Source organism: Lactuca serriola, chromosome 8, assembly GCF_051521515.1.
Source record: "Lactuca serriola cultivar US96UC23 chromosome 8, Lser_US96UC23_V15, whole genome shotgun sequence".
In the NCBI taxonomy this organism is placed as follows: domain Eukaryota; kingdom Viridiplantae; phylum Streptophyta; class Magnoliopsida; order Asterales; family Asteraceae; genus Lactuca; species Lactuca serriola.
In genome coordinates, this window is record NC_136415.1 from 54,512,298 (window position 1) to 54,526,206 (window position 13,909).

General features: G+C 29.4%; 2 long non-coding RNA genes across 2 annotated transcripts; both read right to left on the minus strand.

Moving 5' to 3' along the window:
* Positions 1-2,432: 2,432 nt before the first annotated feature.
* LOC145068840 (uncharacterized) lies at positions 2,433-5,329 on the minus strand. Its single transcript, XR_013689151.1, has 4 exons — positions 3,698-5,329; positions 2,908-2,959; positions 2,700-2,792; positions 2,433-2,602 (listed from the first exon to the last, which is right to left on the minus strand). It is a non-coding gene; the product is annotated as an uncharacterized LOC145068840 (long non-coding RNA).
* Positions 5,330-8,854: 3,525 nt separating this feature from the next.
* LOC145070030 (uncharacterized) lies at positions 8,855-9,401 on the minus strand. Its single transcript, XR_013689795.1, has 2 exons — positions 9,269-9,401; positions 8,855-9,082 (listed from the first exon to the last, which is right to left on the minus strand). It is a non-coding gene; the product is annotated as an uncharacterized LOC145070030 (long non-coding RNA).
* Between the last annotated feature and the right edge of the window lie 4,508 nt (positions 9,402-13,909).

Genomic DNA, 13,909 nt, shown 5'->3' on the forward strand with positions numbered 1-13,909 from the left:
AAATTTATACAACAAAAAAATAAATATATTCATAAGAAAATTAACAAAAAAATTTATATATAAATCATTCATATTTTAACAGAAATAATAAAAAATTCACGGCAAATTTAGTCAATTCATAGTTGAAACAGAAATCGATAGTTTAATGCAGTCAATTTACATTTTTAAACACAAAAATCACATTAATATAAAAAAATCACAATTTAATATAGTCAATTTCATAATTTAAATAAATATTCAAAGCTTAATACAGTTAATTGAAAGTTTAAAATAAAAAAAAATCATAGCTTAATCATAAAACTCACAGTTTATTACAATATATTTACAGTTTAATAGAAAAAATATAATTTCACAACAATAATATCAATTTATAACTTTTAATAAAGACAATCCAAAGTTTAATATACAAAATTCACAGCTTAATATAATAAATTCACAATTTAAGACAAAAAAAAATTATATTTTTATAATATTTTCAAATTAAAACTTATATTTAGGCGTTAATATATGAAGACATTTTATATGTATTAAATTATGAATTTAATATTTTAAATCGTGAATAAAATTTATAGCGTAATACACAATTCACAACTTAGTATATAAAATTAATCATAAACATTGTATGCACAACATAAATTCACAGTTTAATAGAGCTTTTCAGAACTCTCATTCACAGTTTAATAATCAGTTTAGGACTCTCATTTGATGTATTTATAACATTAAAACATACTAATTCACGCATTCACAGTAACTAACTTATATAGAACTAAACAATAAACATTAAAGCATCACAGTTCAAATCTTAAAAAAAAATCAAAATTCATATTATTTGAAAAAATAATAACATAATAACACATATTTTAAATTCACTTCACAGTTTAACAACAATAAAACATAAAGTGAATAAAAATTTGATAAAAACATTTTAAAAAAAACATAATAAACATGTATTAAAAACTTAATAGTAGAAAAGAAACTATGTTTAAGAAAAATAAACAGCAAATGAGAGATCATAACATTAAATTCAACTTAACAGAAAGAAAAAAAAATAAACAAATATCAACATACCTGATGCAAATATGGTGTTGTTTCACTAAAGATCAAAGAGAAAAAGATGAAGTTGAGTTGGCGGCGCTACACCGGAGCGGAAATGCAATAGTTGTGGTGGCAGTTGACCTGATCCAGATCTAGTCCGTCAAACTCGTAAGAAGTCGTAGATCTGAAGGCATAAATCATAGATCCATAAGCGAATATCATCAATCTGCTGTCAGAAATCATAGATCTAACGTCGGAGATCATAGATATGGACTGAACCGCTTCTGATCTGATGAAAATAAAGGATTTTGGAGGTTAAAGACATACATAGATGGTTGGTAGAGGTGGTGGTGGACTAAATCTGAACAGATCTGGTGGACTTTCATGGAGATCGAGAGAAAAAAAGTTAGAGGCAAGATGAAGATGTATCATCAGAGCTCAAAGATCTTAACATCAGTGGTGGCGAAAACCAATGGTGAAGTAGATCTAATGTGGTGGTGGAGTAGATCTAGACTTGAAATGCATCAAACACACCAGATATGATGTAGATCTGGTGGTGTTTCACCAAAAACATGAGGAGGAAAAGATGATGCTGGAATATGATTGTGACAATGGTCGGAACCGACGTCGGTCAACGGCGGTGGCGACGGTAGGTGGCAGCAATTGTGGTAGTTGATGATGATAGATGGAGGGTTTGTGTTTGAGATTTTGAAGGTGAGTGAGAGTGTTTGGATGCACGAAAAATAACCCATATCTTATTTTGTAGTATAAGTTTAGAGGTTTTTAGGGTTCTTAACCTTTAGGGGTTCTCATTTGAACTTTTACCTATGTATGCATATATATATATATATATATATATATATATATATATATATATATAATAAAACATATTACTCATATCTTGAATTTTAAAAGATATAAGACACAAAACTTTTTTTACAAATCAATTATGCATAACAAAATCATTAATACTTGTCAAAATTTTGAAAAAGTGAATTAAGGAATGTTATTAAAAATTTAATTACGAGCAAAATGACAATTTTAAAATATCAAATCCATCTATATAAGTTAATTTACATTTCTTAAACTAGACAATATAAATACAAATATAAGTTCTAAACATAATATTTTAATTAAAAGTGGTAAATTTTTATTATATAATATTTAATAATAAAATCTAATAATTATATCTCCGTAAGAAACTACTTGCCAAAAAAAACTATCTATCGTCGATGTTTCGCGCGGGCACACATCTAGTGTGTGTGTGTGTGTGTGTATATATATATATATATATATATATATATATATATATATATATACTACTTTATAATGTATACATAAATTAGGGCCCACTAAATTTTAAGACAAAGTCTTAAAAACAAGTGTAACAACGTAAATTTTCAAAAACAAATTTTCATTTTTAAAACATACACATACTCATAAAATATTGTCAAAACATATTGTATCAATTGTTATCATCATAAAACATCTCCCAAGAATCTCAACACATAAACTCCATAAGTGTGTACGAATCATACCGGCGCCTTCCCGCGCTCATCACTAGTACCTGAAACACATAACACAATAACTGTAAGCATAAATGCTTAGTGAGTTCCCCAAAATACCACATACAACATATACGCCACTCGAGGCTATAATACGACCTTCCGATCGATGTGTATCAGCAGGACCCTCCAGTCCCGTAGCTCGTTGGACCTTCTGGTCCGGTCATAGCTCGTTGGACCCTCCGGTCCAGTCTGTAACATCATACACATACATATATCACATAGCACATAAACTCATACATAACACATAAGACCCTCTAGTCAACACATAATACCACTCTAGGTAACGTATAGTGAGAAGACTCACCTCGATGTTTCGGTAAGTATCTCACTCGGTAGAAATGTGATCTAGCCTCCGCCTAATCACATAAAGTAAATACTCTCATAAATACACTGTACTCAACCCTAAAAGTCAACAAGGTCAACAGTCAAACTTTGACCCGACTCGTCGAGTGCACTAGGGCGACTCGGCGAGTCCACACATGTCCACTGACTCTTTTAGTCCCTCTCTTGGCATGTCGAGTACTTCCCCTGACTCGACGAGTTCCACCTGACAGGAATCACGGGGCCACCCCGACTTAACTCGCCGAGTCTCAAGAACAACTCAGCGAGTTCCAACTTGAACTCAGACTCCCCTGACTCTCCCTGACTCACCGAGTTATTCCCCAATTTGGCAAGTCCACTCGCTGAGTGATTAACAGGCAACCTTCATACTACTCGCTGAGTCTGTTCTTCGGACTCGGCGAGTTCATGCCATGCACAAACTCTATACAACTCCTGAGGTCAGATCTGTTCCATACAATCATAGATCTGGCCTCCCCAAGCATGATAATCATGTAAAGTTCGGACCTTGGCACTCGTATAACATCTAAATGGTCCAAAATGGTGATTTAGCCCCAAAAATGACATTCCTAGCCCATGGTTCCCAAAAGGACTCATAAAGCTCCAAGGGTTAAGGCCTCTGGACCTCTTTGGGTCCAGATCCAGAACACAAACTCGAAAAGGGACCAAATGCGCTACTTAATCAACCTCTAAAAGGGTTAGAAAACCCTAACACTAAGAATCAACACGAAAAACTGAAGGTCTGAGAATAATACCTCAATACAATCTCTATGAGCTCAAAAACCACCAAAATCGCACCTCCTTCAGCCTCCTCTTTCCTTAAACACTTCCTTCTTGCAAAAACACCCACAAAAGGTTCAAGAATGGCCTCTCCTTCCTCACAAACGCTCTAGATCTCTCAGGGTTTCTCTTTGGGGGTTGGTGGCCGCAAATGACGGCCCTAAGACCCTTTAAATAGGTCTCAAACCCTAGAAATTAGGGTTTCATTAAACAACGTGGACTCGCCGAGTCCAGCTGTGAACTCGCATACGAATCCGCGACCATACTCGGCGAGTCTAGACGCCAACTCGCCGAGTCTCCCCTCAACACCCAAAAATAAAAGAACAAAAATATAATACCTGGGAAACCGGATGTTACAACAAGGAGGTTAAATTTTAGCCTTAGATTAAATTTCAATGGTATAAGATGGTAATCCAAGTGAATAAAAATCAACCAATCAAAAATAAAAGGTTTAAAATACCCATATTTTGTAGCTATAAAATAACAAAACTCAATCAATCATCCACTAAAACACCCATTAAGAACTCACGTAAGGGAATAGATCATTTTATTTCTATCTTCCCCCCTTCTCTCAATCCCTCTAGAAAACCCTAGAACATCAAACATCTTCCCTGTCGTCGCCACCATCACCACCATCACTGAACCGACCCTCATCTCCAGTAAACCAAGCTATTATCCTTTCTATATCTCTCCCCACCGGAATAATCAGAAAGTTCCATAAACATTAAAGAAAAGCATATTGTCGCGTCTCCCATGTGACCTTTTTTTTTGGATCTATTCATTAACGTAACATATATGGTTGAACTAGATCCAAATCTGGCATGCAAGTCATCAAACCAGAAAAATAAAAAACCCAAAGAATGTAAAGATTTTGTCGGCCGTTCTTTACCCTTCTTGGCAGCGTCTCCGTCTTCTGTTGCTCATTACTCTCTCCGCCTTCTTTCTCTAATAGTTTTTTCATGTATCTATTTGTTGATGGGGGTACGAACCTCTATATATAAGTGTTTATATGCATATCTAAATCTGTCTATGTATGAATCAATGTGTTGAACTGTTGAGGTGTTAATATATATGTGTTTATGTATAAACTTGTTGGGATTTTGATCATTTGGATTGTATATGTATGTATAAATTTTATTTGTTACTATCATACCGATGGAAGAAATGAGTCTACAAAATAGATATGTTTGTTCCAATAATCTTTTTTCTGAACCTGTTATTCATATTGTGCAGGTTATGGTTTTAGAATAATGGAACTGGGTTTATGAAAACATCAATGTTTTAGTATTATTTGGTTATTCGTTTTCTATCTTTAATTCGCTAGGTTTCACATCTATGTTGTTTATATGTGAAGTTGATAAAAAGATAAATATATTTATCACCTTTATGATGATTTTATTACTTTTGATCTTGGGTTGGTGAATAATTGTTGGATCTTTTATGTATTTTCATGAGTAGTTTGAGTTTCTTCTATGCTTTTGCACGTTTATGTATTATATTTTTCGTTTCCAATTAGATCTTTTAATTGTAGAATTTAAAAAAGCTAGCAAACTTTAGCACGATTATATAATTGTAAATACCAAGCTTTTTAAGTAATTGTAAATACCAAACTTATTCTTAGATCGTAGCATTTTTATTAATCTTTAACTTTTTATTTATTTCTTTTGAGGTACTAAAGTGTTTAATAAAAATAGAATTATTTCACTAAGACAATGTGTATAATTACTTTATTCAAAATATATATATATGAAATAGCGTATCACTTTTTTACTTAAAAAACATTTTTAATATGACATTTATATGTATCTTAGAAACATAAAATTCATTATTCATTTGAATATCAAATAAGATAAAGAATATTTAATACTTTATTCTTTGATTCCAAAAAATTCGAATAGTAAATTTATATTAGTTTCGTTAATTACAAAACGTCTAGATATTAAGTTAATTTTATTTAATTAAGGTTTAGACTATATCTTTTACATATTGTCAATTTTAGAATTACATCTTATTCTTTTATAGTAAACCTCGATAATATAACATTTTTTAATTATACTCCATATACAAAAATACTTTTATAACTATTTTTTCAGTTTAATTAATTTGTTGATTGTTATTTATGTAATATTGTTGGATGTTGAAGTAATTATATTTTCATAAGTTATTGAAATAATATAACTAATTTTCAATTTAATTTGTGACTGTTATTTACATTTTTATAACATATTTATATATAAATTAACCGATGAAAACGCAATATAAATTTTTTTTGAGGAAAGTTAAATTTTTTATTACAAAATATTTTTATTTGTATATATATTAAAGGGAATGGCTAAATAAACACTCCTAAATACTAAAAAAACACCCTTTAATAATTAAAAAAGTTACTTTTTTATTATGATTAGTCAAATGTAATTATTAGCTAATAAATAAATAGTAATTACTTTTTACTTTTAATTAATATCTATTAATTAATATTTTTTTGTTTTTGTTTTTAATAAATATAATTTTATTAAAAAAACCTAATCTCTAAAACATATTTTTTAACTTTTAATGAATATCCATTAATTAATATATATTTTTTGTTTTTGTTTTTAATAAATATAATTTTATTAAAAAAACGCAATCTTCTAAAACATACTTTTTAACTTTTAACCTTTTTGTTTTTAATAAATATAATTTTATTAAAAAAAGGTAATCTTCTAAAACGTTATTTTTATATATAAAAAACAATAAAAATATGTTTAAAGGTATAAATAAAATTTAAAGGTATAAGGTATTTATATATTGAAAATATATATTTGAAAGAGTAAGTATACTTTTAAATACGGATACAAATACCATCAAATACGAGATATATGCATTTTTGAGTGAATTTATACGTTATAAAATATGTTTATTTGTGTGTGTGTATATATATAATAATAATAATAATAATAATAATAATAATAATAATAGAAATAATATAATTAATAATAATAATAACTATATTATTATTAATAATAGATTTAGTAGTATAGTACTTTACATAGAATATTTCAGCTCATAAAGCCAAAAAGTTGTTTAGCCTGTTGGTAATTTCGCAGCCCTGCTCTATAGTAGGGAAGGGTTCGAAACTTGTCGACTACATATTTTTCAGACTTTTCGGTTTTTTTCGTTAAGGAATAAATAAATAATTGTTTGTATTTGAAATTCACAGATTACGATGCTCACAAAGGTTTCAGTCTTTTTACTTTTAAATTCACAGATTACGATGCTCACAAAGGTTACAGTTTTTTTACACATTTTTCCAGATTTAAGGTGTGTTTTTAGTAGTAAATGGTTGACTTAAAAAATAGGGTGTTTATAGGTTGTGTATTTAGTAGCTACCATATTAAAATAAAAACTGTATTTATATTAATTGTTAAAATTTGTTATTATTTATGTTTATAGTTATATTGATTGTTAAAAATTATTATTATTTATGTTTATGGTTACGAGGTTTGTTGGAAAATTAAGAGCAGAAAATTAAAGATTACAACATTTATGTTTTTTAGAGAATTAAAGAGACTAAAACACAATAATCAATGTGTAACTTAAATACTTAACCGATGTATTTATGTATTGTCTAATAAATATATTTCAAATTAAAAACAAATTAATTTGTTTAACAATACAAAGAAAATATAATAACAATTCATAAAAGTTTATGAGCGTGTTCAATTCAATAGTTTTGAATTTCGTAATTCTATATACTTATTATTTAAATTATGAATAAAAATTATTTGAACTAATCAAAATAATTATTAAAATTTCATAACAAATAAAATTGGGAAATAAAATTAAAATGACTGTTCTTTAACATTACAGCATAATTAAAGTTATATAAAATTTGATGTCTTAATTGATAAAGTTTGTTCTAATTAAATGAAAACTGATGAATATAATTGACTGGATTTCCTAAAAGGGAACCACAAATATGAAAATTCCTAAAAGTGGAACTAATAAAAAAAACAAAACTATTGAAACCAAACCTCAAATCAAAGTGAAAAAACGAATAGAAAAAGACCGTTAGACAAAACTAGTTTTGAACGAAACTAGACCGAAAAAAAAAAGTTAGAAAAAGTTTGGATAAAAAAGACAGGTACTAGAAAACAGTTGCCAAAACCGTCCTAAATAGGTTGAAAACAAACTATTATCCGTTCAATAAAAAGGAACCAATCATCAGAACGAAACAATGCATATCTTTGTAAAATACTATTGTGGTGAAGCCAACAAAAGATTTTAACCAAATTGAAGTTTACGCAGTACTTATGATGTGTTAAGAAGTTTTATGTGATTTGCAAAAAATACAATTGTCTATGGATATTATTGATATTAAAAGAATGGTAATGATATTAGACCATGCATTGCATGTTTTCTTAGGATATGATATGTCGATGCTTTGCATGTTTTTTGATATACGGTATCATACATAAAAATTTAATTGTGAGATAGTATGTGTTTTAAACGTATAATTTTATTTTGAAAATGCATGACAAAAAAACTAAACGTAGAAAAGAAATTTTGTGTCGCCGCCACATCGCGCGGATATCCCACTAGTTTATATATATATATACACACACACACACTAGGTGTGAGACCCATATATTATATGAGTTTATTTAAAAAAAAAAACTAAATACAAAATTCTAAACATCTGAGAATTATGAATTTATAAGAAAAGTGATAAAATATTGAACTAAAAAAATTAAAGAGTTTTTTTTCTCTTTTAAATTTAAACAAATAATTTAGATAAATAAATAAATAAAATTAATGAATATTTAATTTAGTAATTTTGAAATTAGAAGGAAAGTTCATTAATGAAATTGATATACATTTATTATTGCATTTAAATATATCTAGAATTTAATAAAATGAAAAAAATTATAAAATGACACGTGGAATAAACATTAATTTAAAATGACCACAAAATTACATGTGACAAAATAAATAAAAACGTGACATGTTGCAAAAAGATCTTTATTTATTAGGGAGGATATATATATATATATATATATATATATATATATATATATATATATATATATATATATATATATATATATATATATATATCTCCATGTTCTGTTGAGATTCCGAAAAAATATAGATTTTAAAATTCAACATCAGTCACATATTTTTTATTTTCGGTTTCAGCGTTACAGCGTACCAATACAACAGAATAGTAATAATCATGAATAATTATGCCGCACCATGCGTTCCTTTCCCCCCGCCACCACAACCGTCACTACCATCACCACCACTTCTGCCAACAATCGACCCCACTAATACTACCATTGTCACCTCTACCATCGCCACCTTTGCCACCGCCACATCCTCTGTTACCAACAACAAAAGTTATATATGATTAATCACTTTATGAACAAATATATATATATATATATATATATATATATATATATATATATATATGAGTTGTAATATATGTATAAACATATATAGTCATATATGATTATACATTTTCAACGTATAATCATTTGTGATTAGGCGTTATCCTACTATACCGGTATGCTGATGTGTCAATGGAGAATTAACCTTGACAAGACTTGAGTTGTTCTTGAAGAGGAAGATGAAGAAATGAAGAAGATGGAGAGAATGATGAAGATGGAATGAGGAGGGGGAGGGGTGGAATTCATTTTTAAAGGGGGAGGGGTGAGGGAGGGTGTTGGGGTGGGTAGAGGGGGGGGGGGGGGTTGGAGTGGGGTGAGGTGATGTGATGTTTACTTGGTTACATATTGGATATAGCCTTGATACATGTTGGGTATGATACATGTTGGGTAAAAGTATTGTTGGTAAAAGTGTGACCAACTTGTCTAGTCATGGGTTTTCACAAAATCAAAAGTTAACTCTTTAAATTTAGTGATATTTTATAAAAGTGTGGTATTTTTATAAAGAAAATATGGTATAAGTGATGTATAAATATTTAATTTGAATTATCAAAATTCAAATTGTTAATAAAATCATTATTATCAATAATAATAATACGTTACACGAAAATTAGGTTGATTTCTAAATTCTTTCCGTTAAAAGTTGGGTGTTTTAGGCCGGGTATGGAATTTGTCGTATTCGGTGATAAATTCACTAAAAATCCGTATTTGTAGCCCTTGTTATGAATTTGCCATGTAACACAGGGTTTATGAACTCTACTACCTTGAGTTATGAATATTATTTATACAAAAATAATATAAAATTAAATTACTAAATTGTTATGATACTAACCTTATATAGGGTTTATATAAAATATTTTCCAATAAGAGAGTTACGTTGTATTATAATTTGTCAATCGTACACTGGACGCTTTAGAGAATATCCCAATTCACCTAAAACTCTAATACAGGTTGAGTTGATCTGGTTGACTTTTGTTGACTTTGTTTGACCAAAATTGACGGTTGTCAGACAGTCGAATGGGTGGATCTGCCCTAAGCGCACGACCAAACAAGGAACAAGAAGTAAAGCGGAAATCACACATTCGACTACCTATCGGACCTTCATTATATATAACCCTAACATATACCTTAAGTAATCATAGAGTTAACATTAATGGTCCTTTCAGAAATGTAAGTTGTACTGTACTAGAAAATAGTGTTATGTGGTTGTATTTGTATGTATGTTCCCTGAAATGCTAATCATACCCTATTAGTAAGTAGTATAATGTATTACTTGTGATATAACATTGTGTACTTCTAGAAATCCCATAGCTTTCTTCTATAATCCCGTAGTTTATACAAGTTATATAAAATCAAGATTTAATAGGCCGTCAAATATAATGGGTCTTCCCTAAGCCCACAACCAAACAAGAAACATGATCTATGGCGGACCCACCAATTCTAAGTCGATTGAGTCATAATTTTATATAACCCTGACGTATACACTAAGCAATCATAGACGAAAATATGATTCTTTGTTGTCCTAAACCGATATGTATGAATATTGTACTTGAAAATAGTGTAATATAGTTTTATTATTTGAATAAAACCATCAGAGTTATGTTTGTCCCGTAAACCAAATGTTTTAGTTAATGCTTATTGTGAGAGTTCATTGTAACCATACTAATATGACTAATGGCTAGCACGATGTCTGTCAGGCGTCAGAAAGTTATGACAGTTTTCACCCCAGAACTTCCGTTCCAACTGTAGCTAACAGTCAAGGCGCGGGATTGTCAGTCACGTATAGATCTATACACAAACTCACACTCTCCCTCCAGGAGACTTTGGTTATAATTCAGGATTTTAACGAGTACCATGTTTGGTACAACGAAGGAGTGGCTCACAATCCTGTATTAACTAGTTTACATAAAGTGTGTTGAAGTTTTCTTTTATCTTGTTAATGTATGTATTATCCTTTTATAGTGTTTACAATGTATAAAATAATCATAATTTTATATAATCATTCCTTTGACCCAAAATAACGTGAATGTTCCCCAAACTATACCTATTATAGTTTAAAAATATATGTTTCGATGAAATGGTAAAATCTTTGTATTTTTAACAACCTTGTACGTAAGAGTTTATAAGTTTGGTAGCAATGATTTTAACATTTTTGTGTAAAATGTATATATATATATATATATATATATATATATATATATATATATATATATATATATATATATATATAAGTATGTGAAAACATAATAAGCTATTTATATTTTTAAACACAAGATTTCTTGTGTTTTACTTGTTTTCTCCCCCTAAAACATAGAAAAGCTTAGAAAAATGTGGGGGTATGAACTCACCTCGAGCGTGATTGCGGTTAGATAAAGGGATAGAGACAGAAATCTTCGAGTTTAGAAAACGCGGAGGATGTCGTATCAATGATCTTAAGGAAATAAACTTGAAGAATGAAGCTCCAGGGAAGTTTAAATCTTTGAATTTTAAGAAGGAAATTAAAGTTACTATTTGAGAGAGAATTGTGGATGCTTGATAATTTACTAACTGTGAAATGAGAATTGGTTGATATGGGTGTATTATATATGGAAAAGTGAGGGATAAGAGTGTAAGAGAAGTGACACTTACGTTGGTAAGTGTAACATATCACTTTGGGAACTTAAACAAGCTAAAATATATAGATATTTAAGGTGTTTTTGGCCATAAACTTCACATGGGAGGGTTGATTTCAGTTTTGTGTGATCTACGGTTTGCGTTTTTGGCCATATACATGATCCAAGAAGAGTTTACAGTCCTAAGTGGTTCCTAGAAATGAGATTTCGGTCTTGGCTTAAACTAGAAAAGGGATTTCGGTTGTCTTTTATCAAGAAGGGATTTCGGGTTTGGTTTGGGATTTGATTCCCAAAACCGAAAACCATTAATATATTAAGTAATATCATGATTTCATTTAAGTGCTAGACTTATATTAGCCTACTTCAACATGGTTTTCCATTTATACTTATATATATATATATATATATATATATATATATATATATATATATATATATATATATATATATATATGTTAAATAGACATGCATTCTAGGCTTTCAAATTTCTATTACAACAAGTTGTGTTGTGTAATCACTTATACTTGGTTAATATTTAGACCTAGCTTGATCTAAAATTTTCCGGTTGTTACATATAGTTATGTGCTTAGACACCTTATCCAATAGAGACTAATTGGATGTACTTGGATAAAGAACTAAAGAGGTTTAGTATGGAGAATTCCAAGAAAGGAGCGCTACTTATTCATAGCAATACCAAATTGAGTAAGACTCAAAGCCCAAGTAAAGATAAAGAGATAGTTGACATGAGTCGAGTGGGAGACTATTTGATTAGTTGTCTAAGCCCAAAACTATAATTGATATATAATTGAATTGATAGTAGCACAATCCTTTTGGGTTGCCCTCAAACCTAGCAATTGGACAAAATGGTTTTTGGAGAGAGAGAGAGAGAGAGGTTGATTTATTATTTGATTAATAAATTGAAATAAATAGTTTGTTAGTATATTATGAGAATAATATATTAATTAGAAATAGTAATATTTAATTAATAATAAATCAAAATTTAATTGGAATTAATTCCGGGTTTAAAAGAATTAATTAAAAGTGTAGGGTCTAAAGTGAAATTGTTCAATAGTTTAACAAAAGGCTCCATAACCTTCCAGGTATAGCCTTGGATAGTTTTAGAGAGGATATTCTAGGGTTACTAGAATATACAATGTAGATAACAAGGAAGTAGATAATTACCAAATTTGAATTAATATTATTTAATTCAAATTACGGTTATCTAGGATTTCCTTGTACCGCTATATAAGGATCTTAGAGCCTCTAAATTTCGGCCACCATATCATTCCAAGGGATAGCTGAAATTCTAAGCCTCTCGTCTGCTCACTTAGTCAATTATGAAAATACTACAATCGATACCATAAGAATCAAATCCACAATTAATATTGATAATATTAGCAACATAACAAACACTTCAACATTTAGGTTAGATCAATTAGGGTAATATCCATATTTCTCATATAAAAAATCTAAATGAATTAATCATATGACTTTGGAAGCGAGAGAAAAACCAAATCAATGGCTTGCTCCCTTGAGAAAATGACACCCATTTTATCCAACTTGTCAATGTACGATTGCATTTTCAGAACATGCGCACACACAAAGTTTCTATCTTGATGTTTACATGCCATTAGGGATTGAGTTGTCTCATATCTTTCAACTTGTGGGAAACATAACATTTGGAGAGTCACAGGAGGATGAGGTGGAAGAGTTGAAGAGGCATGATGTCCAGTTCCACTATTTCTTAAGGAAGCTAAAACAATTTTACCTTGACTTGAATTTGGAAGACCATCTCCAGAAGTTGAGGAAAACCATTTCTATAAGAATGAGGAAGACTATTTCTATCTTCATAACACATCTAAAAGTGAGAAAAGAAAGAATTCAAGTTAGTTGATTTTAATCCTTAATTATTAACCCAAAATTTAAACTAAGGCTATGATCCATATTTTTTATCAAAAATTTAAAGAGGGATGTCGTAATCAAAATCGAATCTATTTTAGGTAGATATGGATTTAACCAATTTCAATATTACGAAATTCCTAGATCTTTTGAGATTCATTGAATCTTATCGATGACATGTTTAATCACGGATTATGTACTCACTTTTGTGACTGGGATACCGACAATTACAAAAGAGATTAAAATA